Consider the following 16,305-nt stretch of genomic DNA (forward strand, 5'->3'; position numbering starts at 1 on the left):
GTTTGTAAGATAAAGAGGAAGAACTGAATTAGCAGATTTTTAAGTTACCAGTGTGTCAGTGATTATCCATTGATCAAAGAGACTAGAAAAGTGGGCTTTTCTTTTATCTTTCCATCCTTCTCTCTCTCGCTCTCTCTCTCTCTTTCTCATTCATATTACCTGTTACATCTACAAAGCTTCAGTATCAGTAATAAAGGGTGGATCCAGGAGACACAGGCGCTCTGGGAATTCTGCATCTGCAGTCTGGTGCCACACTGACTGCTGGCAGCCTCTTACTGTTCTATTTCAGCACACACTTTCTCTCTCTCACACACACACACACACACACATACACACACACACATATTCCCTGACTACCACACACGCAGTACACACTCACACATATATGCCTTCCCACCCGGGCACATGCTGGGTCATCTTTAAATAGCGTGCGATAGACTCCGATGCCCCTTTTCCTTGGGAGCTGGGTGGGAAGCCGGGGACCGGGATGGAAATTGAATTTCCTGGTGTGCTCTGAGCTCCACGGCAGGATCTCTCGCTGGCGATCCCGGAGCTGGGATCATGCCAGGGAGAGAGGGAGGGTGAGGAAGAGGGAGAGAGGGAGAAAGAGAGAGGGAGAGAGGGAGAAAGAGTGAGGAAGGGATGAGACGTGAATCGTCAGGAAATTTCTCAGGAGCAAGCGGGTCGGATGGAGCGGTGATAGCGAATGGGCCCACGTCCGTGAGGAAAAATGTTATTTGTTCCACACCTCTAGCACTAATCTGTCACCTGATTTTTCCCCCACATATGCACACACAGAGGGTATGCCCTGTGTTTTTTTGACTCTGCACTGCCTGTTTCTTTTCCATGGCAACCCCCAACCCAACCACGACCTGACCCCACCCCCCCCAGCCCCCAACCGCCTGAAATCAGGAACACCTGCCTGGAAAATAGCCTTCTGCTGCCCTCTACACAGTGAGCAAGGCAACATAATTTGGACACAAAAGCCTGATCAAATCCATCCCTGCCCTGATCTTCTCTTTGTTCTACAGACACATGACGCGCACGTGACAGACACTTCCACTTTCCCCGATCCTACGTATGATAAAACAGAAGGAATGTTCCAGAAAGTGAAGGAAGTGAAATGTGGTTTTGCAATCAATGCTCTGAGTTTTCTCTGGACCGAGTCTAATCAAACCACTGCATTGGATTGACTAAGGGTTCTCGTAATCCAACGCGCAGGATATTAATGCCATGTTCCAGAAACTGCCCAGTCCAAGCATTTTCATGCAAAAAAACAAATGGTTCTCACTAAAGGTTTAGTCGACTAAGTTACTTGTTCTTTGGCAGGAAAAGTTCTGGATTGAATAATTTTATTGGACTGAAAAACATCTCTAAAACTTTTTTTCCTAGGTAAAAAATAAACAGTGGTCATGTGTTACCGTAAAACTCTGTAAAGATGACATCACATTTCCCTTCGAGGAATTGTGAAGAGAGGCTTCCCACGGGTCCAAATTGCATGACCTTGAAGAGGACAAATTCGGTCCAAAGGTCAATCTGCAAACATGCGTATGTATGCTCCACAAATTCCTCAAGGCCGAAGGGCTTGACAACGTCAACAGGAACATGGTCCCATGTTACGAAACAGCGTCCCTCTTCTTCACTGCGGTGTATAAATAATTCGGGCCAGAGGAAGACAACGCACCCTTGGAGCATCCCAATTAGCAGTTGCGGGTGTTCCTGTTTGCGCGTCTAATTTTAATGGCTATCGCTTACGGTCCCGTGGTGGGGCCGCCAGAGGAAGCGGCGCTGTTGTGTAAAGTCTTAAACAAAAGCCATTTTTAGAAAGGTCCTCCTCGCCCGGCAAACAATGGAGGGAAATAACGACATCGGAGAGTGTGTGTGTGTGTGTGTGTGTGTGGTGGTGGTGGGGGGTGGGGGGGTGGGTCGAGGATCAGATCATGGCATAGCCACACCCTTTCTCTATACATACAGGCACACACACACACACACACACACACACTCACAGATGCATGCATCACTCACCCGACACTCTGGAGTCTTTTGTAAAAAAGCATCTTTAATCCTGTGTACTTGGATAATGCATTCATTAAATTTGATGGAGGCACAGAAACGGTCTGCTGGCAGAGAAAGTTCAGAGGAACTGTTTTAGAAGGAATGGGCTGTTGTCTATTTATAGCATCATATGCTTTGCAGCTGCATCCTTATTTATTAGAGTATAATAGTCTCAATACCCTCCCTCAAGACGTTCAGTGTGTGTGTGTGTTTGTGTGTGTGTGTGTGTGTGTGCGTGTGCATGTCCGTGCATGATTACTTATTCCCTAGTGGGTGTTACCTGCCGGATATCCAGACAGTGGACACCCACGGTCCAAATAAAATCACAGATGAATATCATTTGTTTGTTTAGATCACCCTGTCCAGTTAAGTTTCTGTTTGCTCAAAGTGGTTGTGATTGATTGCAATTAGTTTACTGGCATCTTTGTTCACCAAGTTTTTCACTGAGAGAGAGAGAGAGAGAGAGATCTTTTTTATGCAATAGAAAAACCTATGCAGTCCTACTTGGACTATGTATTTGGTGTATTTGCCAGACTTGAAAGAAGTTGACTGGAAGTTCCATCTCTGCAGACTTTGAATACATTTGTCACTGTGGGTACAACTTATAAACACAGAGAATGGAATGACGGTTTTGAACAATAAAAATGCCTCATTTGACAACCCCATTGTTTAAATTTGCTTCCCATTCAAGGTTAGACGTGCCACAGAATATAGTATCACTTGGGATGTGAATGTCTATTGTACTGTTTCTAATTCTGTGGTTTGTGTCCTTGCATTTATGTGTCAGACATGGAAAAACAGGGAAACGGATAGAGAGAGAGTGTGTTAGTGTGAACGGCAGCCCATTATAGCATGGAGACACAACAGACCATTTATGTGCTTCTATCAAACTGAATGAGTTCACCATGGGATTTTACAGGAAATGTTTCCACAAATGAGGGAGCCCATTAGTGTGTGAATGTGAATGTGAAGGCCTCCTGCTAATTTCTGTTGTAAAATCTACAGATTCCTCTTTCAAGTTCCATCCAGTACAGGTAGTGTAGGTAGATAGCATACCTCTATCCAACCCACTCCAACCCCAGATGGCAGCTGCATGGCTCAGGGTCTGAACTGAGCTGAAGTGAACTGCATGAGCCAAATCAGGTACTATACCAGTGGGGATGCTCAATGACAGCCAGCCATTAGATCACTATCCATCACAACCTCTAGAACAACAGCTGCAGTAATAGTTAGTATTTCTCCCACTGCATGTTTTTGATATGGAGCTTACATCACTGTTCTGTGCTTTTATTTTTGGTAGTTGGATAACAGATGACAGTTGCCTTGGGATCAGATGTGGGCCCCAGATCTAAAGTGGTTCTGCAGGAACCAGATTAGGGTGCAATCTGTTCCCTAGTCAGCTGGTATCTAAAAATCCGTCAACAAACTCTAAATCACTTTGGCACAGTCGAAAGGATGCAGAGAACAGCAGACAGCATTTCTTTTGCATGAAAAATATTATTCCTCTGAAGGTGAAAGAAAAAATAACAGAAGAACGAAGCAATTGCAGAATGATAATACGAGCTATCTGTTCTGGCTTTGGCATTATCCAGCTAGCACAGTGCACACACACACACAGGACATATGAGACCTTGGACCGGCCACGCAAGATGAGCTCACAAGGGCTGAGAGTTTAGCGGATAAGAACAGTGGTAAAGTATAGCTAGCATTCTCTGAAGACACAGAGAGAGAGAAAGAGAGAGAGAGGGAGAGCAGAGATGACAAGCAGTATAAACAAAGATATGGAGGAATGTGTGTGTGAGAGAGAGAGAGAGAGAGAGAGGAAAAAGGGAGCGAGAGAGAGAGAGATGGATATTTTATGGAAAACAGTGGACAGATCCAAGATACTGTGGCCTAAATCTGCCAGGCATTTGAGTGAGAGTTTGTGAGTTTTGAGGGCAGCGTGGAACTCCAGCGCTGTTCCTTCTCTGCTCCACTTTCTGATGTTTGAGAGGCCAAACGTTTGAGGGGCCAGGGCTCTCCTCAGAGCCAGAATGTGTGGCCATGTCAACACTGCAGAATTGTTTGGGGATTTTGGATATGTGGTGCCATATTCAAAAAAGGAACCACATCACATAAAAGAAAGCATTTGAGGTTTAGAAAGTTTTGCCTGTTTATGTGATGTAAAGGTACTGTATTTTGACCGTGGGAGTGTGCATCTGTTTTTCTAAGAAGACTTTCTCTAGATAGACATTTGCTGTAATGATTTGGCCCGCTAGTCTGACTCCCTCTCCCTCTTTATAAAATTGTCTCCTCAGCACACATCTCTGATAGTTCCCAACTTTGGGACCAACAGCAAGCCTACACCTCCTCAAAAGGATACAGAGATTTATAGGTGCACATCAAGAGGGGTCATTTTACATTACATCAGTGTCTGGATGATGCTTCATTCTGGCTTCCTAAAAGCATGACTGCTATGTAATGTTAGTAGAAATGTGATCTGGGATTTTTATAGCCCCCGAGTTGCATCTTTATTAGCGCCCTGGCCCTCCTCACCCTGAGCAGTCCGCATGGTCTCATTCAACCACCTCCATCACCAATCAAAATACTTCTTCCCTCAGGGGCCTGTTAATTGCCCTCAAAATGGTTTGACATAGAAATGACATTTTACAGCCTCTAACCACCATGCTGGCTTTTTAAGTGCTACCTGAAATGAAATGGCCTTATAATGTTGAATTTCTGCTTTAAATATTGTAGATTATTTCATTGTTTTAGTAGCATATAATGTAGAATTCAGAGAATTTGTGTCGTTTCTACAATGCTTTTCATAAATTCATCTCGATGAGAGAGAGAGTAATTTTTTTTTGAAGAAGTTCATGTTTCGGTTTTGTGGAACATTCCTGATATGATTTTAGGTTACTATGGTGACAGACACTAATTCATAGGAGCAGTCAGTGAATGCATTCACCTCAGTCTGCATTCTGCTCCATGCTGGTAAAGCTTTGACTGGGGCCAGGATTCCCTTGCAGACATCTTTATCTCTCACTGACCTGAGGTCAGGCTAGATGTGAACATAAAACATGCTTTCAGATTATGAGGTGACAAGGCATCACATTTTATTTACAACTTGGGCCTTATACGTGAAAAAGGAGGAGAAATATGACTCGGAGAGACGTTTAAACATTTACTGTTACGCAGTGATTTTCTTAACTCCCATTTACACCAAGTGTTTGAAGCCGATGCCATTTGGCCCAGCTGAGCAATGCTGTAATCTATATTTGATTTTTTTTGTTTCTGTGTGTTAGCCTGCAACACAATCCAGAGACCTGCATAGTCTGTTCAGTGTTTAAAGGGAGTTCTTCCCCCACCGGGAAGAATTGTCCAAACAGGACTCAGACCAACACAAACAGAAGATGTCAGTGACGCAGTTTTGCTGGTATTTTTTTTTTTTTTTTTTTTGTCTTGTTGTTTGTTCACGGCAGTATTAACCAGCGATAACTTTCATTTCTGTGTTCTGTAGAGCTGGGAATATAGGATGGTATGACCCACTAGGTTACATATGGACAAAACGGCACAATTACTTTTGAGGCAGTATAGAATTACATGGAAAGAACGTTATTAAAAAAAAGTCCCATTAATATTTATGGTAACACTTTCACAAACATGCAATATATTTAGCATTGCTGCTTTGTAAGCAGTTGACCCGTGTTTGATTCCTGATCACTGTGAGCCTCTGGGAGGGCCCATTCAGTTATTGTTTTTTTTTGTTTTGTTTTGTTTTCTGAGCACTAGCATCTTATTTCTGTTCTTTCTCATGAAGAGAATGTGTGTACGGCTGCCTAGAGAAAAGCCAGCACTCAACATATTTTTTATGAACATTCTGTTTTGTGCGACCGCTCCAAGCACCTTTTAGTTGAAAATATCTCCTCTTTTGGAATACTGAAACGCTGGAGTTATAATGTGCTGCTGCTAGTCTGTCGTAACTGGAAAAACAACATTAACATTAATGCCGGACAGAACTCCACTGATGGCTGAAATACCATTTGTTTGGCCTATTTTATTATATAGAATTGTTACATTTACAGAGAAATAAATATGGTACAGTCTAAAAATCTCATTATTGTATTTGTAACCAACAACTATGTCTGTGGTGATTTGCCAAGTGTCTGCCTGCACACTATCCACACTCAAGATGTTAACAAGCTAACTACCATGGTTATATGTTGTCAAGCCATTGTTGTAATACAAACAAACAAGACAAGTACAGGAACGTCTGTTTTGATAAAACACTGTGTTTTAGTACACCCCAGAGATTTTCTGCCAGAAATAAATACTTTATGGACATAAGACCTAAGTTGTTTTTGGACAAAAGCATCTACAAAACTTTACTTTTTACATGACAATGAGTGTTCCTGTGGCTCACCTGGTGCAGGAAGGTAATAACCAGAGCCGGACAGTAACGGAGTACATTTACTTGAGTACAGTACTTGTGTACTCTGTCCACCTCTGGTAATAACCATAAAATTATGATCTTGATTCCCAGGGGCCACTAGTACTGATGACTTATTTTACCTGTCAGTTATTGGCTATGAACAGAAATGTTTGGGAATGTACATGGAAAAAAAGGTCCAGTGAGAGGGTTCAGTGCTATCAGTCTCAAGGGTGTGAGTGGTGTCAAGCATTGTCCTGCCCAGCACTCAGCATTGTGTTTTTTGCATCATATTTTGTTATTCCCTGGCTCTGCAAATGCTGTACAAAGGTAACAGACGCGGGAGGCTGGTAAATCACTAAATGCTCACTGAGGAACAAGCTGAAGGAAATACCAGCGTACAAGCACTTTGAGAGGCTACTGCCCATCCTTTCCTGCGACACCTGTTTCGTACATCAGAAAGAGTCATAAACAACGTTCGAAGGAAATCGCTGAGCAGGAGCGAACAGAACACCAACAGAGAAGATGAGTTTTAAATGTCTGCCACATCGGATGCCCTTTGATCCGTGCATGTCCTTGTGTAACTCGACAAAGGTCGGAACTAAATCTGACTCTGATTTAAGATGTCATGAAGCCATCCAGTGGGGTGATGGACGCACAACTGTGGATATCCCTGCACCTATATGACCCAATGAAATGCTAAATAAAGATGTATAGAGATGACTGTAGGCACCAAAAAAAGTAACTCAACTGAGTGTTACTGTATCGTCATTCTCTTACCCCTTGGGAGGATATAAAGCTAAAGGCCTCCATACCTATCAGTGTCACATTCCAAGAGATTTGATTAAGACTTGGCACTCTCTACCTGGTATCCAATTTGATCTTAAGATAGAACATGCCTTTGATTGATATTTAGTTGCATGTCCCTAGCAGGAGCTACATCAGCACAGATCATGACATATTGCATGTTTCTGTTTGACATGAAATATATTACTTTGCTGTATGAAACCATTTTAAGGACCGCTCATGCTTAGTCATGATGTATGGTCTACATGAAAGTAGGGCTATTGCCATCTCACATATTTTTGGAATACACCAAATTTAAGCATATTTTTGAACTGGAATAAACCCAGCATTGGTTTGAGCCATATTCACTAACAGGCATCATGGAAACCATATACTGTAGACCACAGCTCTCAGCAAGCCAATTAAAAACAAACTACTGAAAAGCATTGCTTTGTAATCTCTCACTGCCCGCTTGACATGTTTTCTGAGGCTCTTCGTAGAGGAGACCAAGAGGCATCCAAAACAGTCAAATTGATTATTCCTTTCCAACAGATCCAACCCTTGGTTTTGTTGCGTGAAGAAAAGTAAACATCTCTGCGGCCTTCGGTTTACACACTCTGGCTTTACAAAAACAGTTTGAAGACTCGAAACAACAACCAGGCCGAGTGAATTAGGCCGTTTAAATAACACCCAGTATTTCTTCAAACACATTTAGCTTTTTCAATTCAAGTGCGCAGAACAGTGGCAAAGCACAGACGTTAAAAACGTCCATGAGCGCCATTATCAGTGGAAGCTCTCGGCTGTTGCCAGATCAAAGGTGAGAGAGAGTTTATGGACAAGCGGGTAAGCGCCATGCTGAGCCCAGAGGCGTCTCTCTTTGGCCCCAGTGGATGTTCCCCCTTCTTCAGAACACTTCGTTTCAAGTTGCTGGTTCGCCTCCATTAACATATCACACATTCCAGCATCCTGCCATGTAAAATCAATTTATGAAATGTACGTTATCTCAGAGTGCTGTGTTCATACTTGAGCATTATAATGTATGTTATTCGGTTTTCAGTGATATAATCAAGGGTAGATATCACTGAATATTCATTCGTGTCACTCTTCTCCACGTCAATTTTTTTTTATTATTATTATATTTTTCCTGTTTACCCTCCGAAATAAAAACGTAGGCTCGCACACTGGCCAAATCACATGGAGTACTGATTAGACAAAAAGAATTCACCTTATCTTTTAAAGTCTCCGAACAGATAATATACACCCCCTTCCGTTCTTAGTCAGGTTTCTCTGGAGCCTTTTGCTGTCGAACTGGTGCAGTCTGTACATTTAGAGGCCAATCTGGAGTTGGATTACACACAGGGCTGGAGCAGAGCCTGTCGGGCCAGTGTGGCGCTGGTGATTTCTCAACCGGGCCGAAGTCAGTTCCAGGGAAAATATTTAGAGAATTATGAGACAAGACCACGCACCACAAAGTCCAAATGAAGAGGAAATCTGTCTCCTGTTTTTGCGTGCGAGTGTGTGATATGTGCTTGTGCGTGTGTATGTGTGTGTGTATGTGTGTGTGTTTGTATGCCTCAGATCCAACAATAAAACGTACCCAGGCTTGGCTGTGAGATGCTCCTTGCGCAACTCCCTCTCTCTCGCTTTCTTTTTTATCTCGGAGAGAGAGAAAGAGAGAAAGAGAGAGAGAGAAAGAGAGAGAGAAATTGGAGGCTCTCGGTGGCACAGAGCGGAGGCACTCCATCACAGTGTCAGGGTGGCACGAGCGTCCTGCGGAGATCCTGACATTGCCTAACGCTCCTCAAGGCTCCAAACATCCTGGAGGAGGTCACGGCTCACACCACCTCCTGCAGAGGTGAGGTGGATGTTTTTCTCCTGGGCCTTTACATCTCTCTCTCTCTCTCTCTCTCTCTTTCTCTCCCCCTCTCTGTCTCTTTCCCCCTCTATCTCTCTATCACAGGGCACAATAAGAAACACACGCACAGCCCAGCACATGCACTGCCACTCAACTCCAAAGCCTGCTCATGACTGATTTGCCAGATATGAATATAATTACTGAATACCAGAGTGTGTGAAGGTTGTGGGCTGAGAGGAAAAAAAAGCCCTGACATCCTCACCAGGGTCTGGAGTGAGAGTGTATGTGTGTGTGTGTGTGTGCGTAGCATCTGGTGCAGGTTAACCCTGCTGCATGAGGGGGGTTTATGCGACGTGCCCGCAGCATGCCGTCCACCCTGCCCTGCTGCCCCCTCCGTTCGTCCTGCCGCCTCGGTTTCTCCTTCCCCACTGGGAGCCCCAGTGCCTGTATTACAGTCCTGCAGGGATGCCTGACCTGAACAACGTACTGAACTAGGACAAAAACATCCACTCAGTACACACATACAAACACACACACACACACACACACACACACACACAAGGTTAGCGAGGGCCTTTAAACACCTTGGTAGCTGAACAAGGCCTTATATGGAGTGTTTGGAAAGATCAGACTCAGCAGACATGTTCTTCTTTCCTGTACATGTACAGTTAGGAACAAAATAATTCATACCCCTAACAAATATTGATTTAATGTTGGTTTTCTCTTGACCAATATGTTTGTTCTGGCTGAAAATGACACTGCCACATGCCAAAAGGTTGTAAGACAATGTGGTAGAAACATGGAATCTGAAAAAGAAGCCTTTTCATCTTTTTCCAAATATTTGCCTGGGGTAATTGCTAAAACACATTTTTTTTAAACCTTCCTAACCTGACTCGGCCAGATGGACTGGTTCGTAATTTCTCTGCATATACATCTGGGAACTTTCCGTTGGAGAACGTTTGGGAAGGGGGGAAAATATTGGTTAGCTGATTAGATAAACCATCTGTCTATCCATGGAGGTATTATATATAACTGGAGAGAGTGACTAAGTCCCGCCCTCCATACAAATGAATGGTGGAGGCTAGGCTAGTAAATCCGGCCAATTCATAGTCAACGCCATCTTGAACACTGGGGTTCGGATCCCGCGCCAGTCGACTCTGACCATGCGCCAGTTACAAAGCTGGAAATGACGCATGGACCAACGTCGATTTTTATTGGATATTCTGTAAAAAGAGTGTCATCCTCCAGTAAGAGGGTGGCGATAATGCACATAAAGTCCTTGCCTCATAACAAGAAGAAGAAAAAGTTGCTCGGGAACGCGCATGGAGTCCGAGTGGAGTCGCCCTGAAGCGCAACTTAATTTCATTGGATAACACAGCGGCTCTAACTAGGAGCGGTCTGCTTGCTGTCCTGCTGCAAATATGCATTCGAACTTGACGTGAAATATCCGTAGTCGAACTATAAATAAACTATTCGGTTTTTAGTGCCAAGTGTAGCGCATTTTTACAGTCTATGATTAGTTTGTTTTTTATTTTATTGTTTGCCATCTCATAGCGGGTGCTCTAAACGTATTCTAGCGTTGGCCCATGACCAAATCAAGCCAATAATAGCCAGTAGCCACAATAATGACTGGAGCCAGAGCCCTCAATAGCCACCCTGTTTTGAAAATAATATTGAAGATAGTATTGAAGATAACGCACAAAACGGTCAGCCTGAGCGGACAATTACGTCCCCAACTCATCTAAAATGTGGAGTCTTTACTTTGAGTTGTACACCGCACAACCGTAAAGTAACGGTTAAAGAGAATATTGTCTGCGGACTCAGCAAAAAACAGTTTACTTACGCATCCACGACGTCCAATCTTTGCGCTCACCTGTGGAGTTACCATCCAAATGAAGCAGCGGTGTCAGAGGCACAATAGACGGCCAGAGCATCGCCAGGCGTCCAACATCGTATGATTGCATTTCCGTAAATCCTAAATTATGTCCAGGGTCTGCTATTTACTTAGGCTGCAAAGCACAGGTATTTATTTGAGGTAGGCTTATTCGAGGCAGACCTTTATTTGTACGTTATTGTGAGACATGCGTTTTGTTTGGAGCGGCATACCAGGCTATAAAAAGCAGACGATTTTCGGTTTTGGTATGGGATTTAATTTACTTTTTGACTTTTATTATATAGTTAAATGTTGGGGCTGATGGGCAATTAAATCTAGAGGGTATTTGATGATCACTGTAAAGTTTCGTGTAGTTGAAAAAGTGTTGGAATTTCCAGCTGTTTATTGCGAGACAAGGCCATTTTTCATTCATTGAACGTGCGCTGTGCTCTAATGCTGTGCTGTGCTCTCTCGAAACCTTATTGCATAGCGGAGTAGCCTAAATTGAGTTTTTTTTTTAAATTATGCATGGTTTACTTTTTATTAAATTCGTAGGCTGGAATGCCTCGCGGCAATAATTGTGCTTCAGCCTCTGGCAAGCTCCAAAGAGGGCGGCTATAGGTTGAGAGCAACGTGTTGGAGACCCATGGTGTAACGAGACAAGGTCTTTATGCCGCTGTTGTGTAATTTATTGTCTTTAATCATGTTTAGGCTACGTTTGTTCGGGACAAACAACAACGAAACAAGATCAATACAATTTTCTTTATTTGTCATATGATGGATAAACAACCATAATATGCACGTCTTCTCATAGGCTCCTCAAGAAATACGCACTGAATAACGTTTGGCTGTAGCCGCCGGATAGGTACCCGCCCACCAACATGTACGCGCATGAGAGCTCGTGCCCAACACGGATTTTCGTGCATGGAGCTGGTTCCAAATGCTCCATGCAGCGCCATATTTGAAAATGGCGTATGCTAACATGCCGAAGCTAATCTGCACGCTCTTGACCCCCTGTGTCTATCACAACCTATGTTGGTGATAGACGGGCCAAATCAACCAATCAAATCAACAAAGCGTTGTTCTAATGCCATCTTTTAACATACTACGTAAGTAGCTAACGTTAACGTTTTTAACCATTTGTATGTGACATGAACCTCATCAACGACAATCCCCACCAACTTTTCATGGTAGGCTACGCTTCTGAAGAAAGCATATTCCTTCTCGTTAAGTAACTAAGATTCAGGGCTACCAAACACTAACTGGAATTGGCTGTGGAGGATGTCTTCCTTCGTCCCAGCTACATTGCAGAGACTCCTAGCTCCTAGAATATTCGGATAAAACTTCAGTGATAGCTATGCTCATCTCATCCGTGATAGTCGCCATGTTGTTTAGATTGAACAGTAGCAGTAGCTCCTCGTTGGGTCGCACCTAAACTCGCCTCAAAACCAACGCTGATTGGATGTTCGTTTGGCGAACTGCTCCAAATTTTCTCTGAGAGATGCCAGACTGATCTGCGAGTGAAAATCTGAAGCTCGTGAGATCAGGATGGTCTCACGAGGCTAAAACCTTCCACCCTTTTGTGAAAACTGTAAACACAAACTCCAAATCTCAAACTACATTCACAAAATATCTGACAGCCTCTGCAAAACTGAACAATCGTCTCAAAACAATTGTACCTGTGCTAGAAAACAAACAGCTGTCTTCAGATCATCTCACAAAGCAGTCAAAATGAAAACACTCATTAGACACCAAAAAAATGGAAAACACAGTGTTCAGGACAGCTCATTTAGCTCCAGGAGAAATGTTCATTGTTTACAATAAATGCATTTTGCATCTAAAAAAACAAAACAAACAAAAAAAGCAAAAATATTTCATAACACAGTGGATTCAACAATTACTGTAAATCCAGTAAGTATTGAGAATGGGGGTTTGTGTTTACAGTTTTGAGAAAAGGGTGAAAGGTTTAAAAAAAAGTGTGTTTTAGTAATTGTATACTGGAAAAGACTACAGCCTACAATGTACTCTGAATGCCTCACTGATAGTTTATGTCCATTGTTGATATGAACACTGCACTGTTCTGCAACCTGTTTGCACTCTGAACTAGCTTATATTGGTTGTGTCACATCATTTAAAACAAGTGTGATGAATCTTGAACATGTAACTGCATGCAAATCACCCTCTTTCCCATAATCAGCAAAATAATAGCTAATAGTGTGTGATGGATAGCCTACTGGTTTGTGTTTTTTTTAAGGAATTCTCACTCTCCCATAATATGCACATATAGCCATATGCCTGGCAAGATATAACGTGCCTCTCCCGACATCTTGCTAACCATGCCTGTATGGACACCTGCAACCAATTACATGGCAATAACTTGCCCCATCATTAGTAACCATTTGGACCATTTTGTTGCTTATCCACGCCACAGAGATCACCAATGGTCAAACATGTGTTAGGCTAACCAAGGGTAAGCAAACAGTGACACACTAGACAGGAACGAGAGAAGCAAAAGACATCTAGCTTCCATATCTATGACATAATGTGCTATCAGTGATTTGCACTCCCTTGACCTGCTGTGGGTGTTATTTTAACCGTTCCTTTAAGCTTGACCCTTGACCTTCTCCCTCTGCCCTGTATTGGTTGCATGTTTGTGAGCTGGGGATATATTATCAGTCTGTCCGTCTGTCCGTCCTCCGGGCAGAGAGCCAAGCATGACCCCATCCCTTGCCAGCCTGTAATGGCCTCAGCACAGCAGGCTCCAGGTGCGCCGCTGTTTACGTTCCCCAGCTAATTATGTCAAATATTATTCCAGACTGAGGTTCCAGCGCAGGGGGAACGCACTCAGAGGCGCGCTGTGCTGCTGCTCGGGCTCCGCTCGGCCAACGGCTCCTTAAGTAGAAAATAAAGAAGGGAGGGGGAAAGGAAGAGAAAGTGGTTCACAGTTTACAGACCACTCATAGATCATTAGCAGAACATCAGTTAAATCCATTGCCCCCGTTTTTTTTTTTTTTTTGGTAGGATGAGAGGGGGAGAGAAAGAGAGAGAGAGGGATAGAGAGAGAGAAAGAGGGTGAGAGAGAGAGGGAGAGAGAGAGAGAGAGAGAGAGATGACAGCACCAAGGTGAAAATGTTAAGAGTTAGTGACACAGTTTGTTTTCAGCATAAACAGTCCAGGGCTAATAAGATCTGCATGCTGTGTTCTACAACGTACATCAAATTAGTTTTGAAACAGCGCTCTTCCCTCACGATGATGCCAAATCCAATTTAAAATCAAAGAGATTGAGCCGAGTGATAAAGTCACTGCCAGTCACTGCCAAAACCTCGCCGCTGGGCAAAGTTGTGGTGATCTTGGATTACACTATATGAGCAAATTTGAATTTTCTTGAAAAAATAGAGGAGTAGGCTAAGGAAAGTAAATCGCTCCTGAAAAACTATGTCTCTCGACCGTTTCCCCGACGTGGGTTTAAAGCAATCGCCGGGCCTGGCTGTACATATGTCCTCTCACTTTCAAAAACATGAGGTGCTGAAACGTTTCGGCCCTGCCAAGGAGCATGAAAAATAGCGCAGGGTTCGAGAGCAGAGGCAGGTTACGGGCTCTGCATCTGAAGAGGCCGCTTGTCAGGGAAGCAGGCAGTCAGCCAGATGGGCAGTCATATCGAATGGCATTCATGTCCACTCCGCTTTCACCCTGGGGGGGGGGGGGGTTCAGAGGTTTCTGGGAAGAAGAGAGGGGGGGGGGGTGAGGGAGATTAAATTATGTCGTTTTGTAGAGCTTCGTACAGTACAAACCTGGAAACATATGCCCCTCTCCCAGCTGCTTTCCCTGCGGGGGCAAAGGAAAGACTTGGTTATCCGTTTCAAAAGGGAGCAACAGGTCACTACTACAACAACAGTCCAGGGAATCAGCAACCTCATATTTTAGCCATCTTTTGCACACTTGGGAATGTTCTTGTGGCCCAAAAAAGGGCAGTTTTTTTTTTCATAATAACGAGTATCTAAACACTGGACGGTGAAGTGGTCCAGTGCACTCTTTGATGTAGGGTTCACTTTTAGGCTGGAGTCCTCTTCTGATGTTTTCATTTTATACTCCAATCAATCTGGCAGCTGTAGCCTACACCCAGTCTCCAACACACACCTATTTGGACACAAGCCGCCCATTCATAAATGTGTGAAGGTCCAGAATGGCGGGATTAGGGTTTCTGGGTGAGGGGCTGCTTTGTGTTCCTAAATGAGTTGTTGAATGAATAGTTTTGAAGAGGTGAATGGCTGGGCCTGAAAGCAGGATCCTGGCCCTTTTCAGTAGGATGAGTCAACTGTGTTCATTTTAATGAAATACCAGGCAGGGCTTCTGGACTTGAGTGAATTCCCAGTATGAGTGTGAATGCCCAGTTCTTTTAGATATCTAATTTTTTTGTCATTGTGTTGTCAAACATGAATTGTCACCGGAAGCGTTCTGACAAACATCAGGGGGAAATTTATCTTCACAATTCCACTGTGAATTGTCCCAGTCCCTCTGAAGTTGAGATATTATCACATTAAACGGGTTTATCAAGACAGGACTGCTCATAATCACTATTTCCCAAAAGGCCTAGAAATAATAAAAAAAGCAACATTCCAATTGTATTTAAGTCTTGGAAATTCATTGAGGGTAGCCCTCATTTTCAGTGATGCCGACATTGAAAAAGAAATACAAATATTGGTAAGTCTTCCTTTTACAGTCCCTTTATTACTAGGCATTTACCTAGTAAGTACATGGTACATTTTTGTAAATTATTAGGTAATTACCAATAAGTATAAGTACAGAGAAACTACATGCAAAATACTAAGAAACACTTCTTACCAGAAAACTAACAGGTTAACAGAGAACAATATCAACATTTTAGAGTGGCCAGACCTCAATCCATCAAAAAAGTGAGCACAAGGCCAGAGTAATGGCGAACAATCGTTCTGCCTCAAAACCCAGACTGCTGCTAAAAAGGTGTGGTCTAGAATCATTGTGGAGACACGGACAGACTTGGTAGGTATTATAATAACCATTTTAAGAGCTGTGAATGCAAATAAAGATGTTTCCATTGATTATTTAAAAAGGGTATGAATCATTTTGGACATGCCATTTTTCATAAAAATGTTAAAAAAGATGAAAACGCTTTTTTTTATTCCATGTTTCTACCACATTGTTTTACAACATTTAGCCACATGGTAGTGTCATTTTCAGTGAGAACAAACATTGGTCAAGAGAAAATTAAGTGAATATTTGCCAGGGGTATGAATAATTTTGTTCCTAACTGTAAGTGACTGACTTCAAAACATTGTAATTACAGTAATA

This window comes from Alosa pseudoharengus, unplaced genomic scaffold (genome assembly GCF_046254945.1).
Source record: "Alosa pseudoharengus isolate Yale_2024_CS ecotype anadromous, Long Island Sound unplaced genomic scaffold, YU_APseudo_1.1 YU_APseudo_1.1_scf_11, whole genome shotgun sequence".
NCBI classification, from domain to species: Eukaryota; Metazoa; Chordata; class Actinopteri; order Clupeiformes; family Clupeidae; genus Alosa; species Alosa pseudoharengus.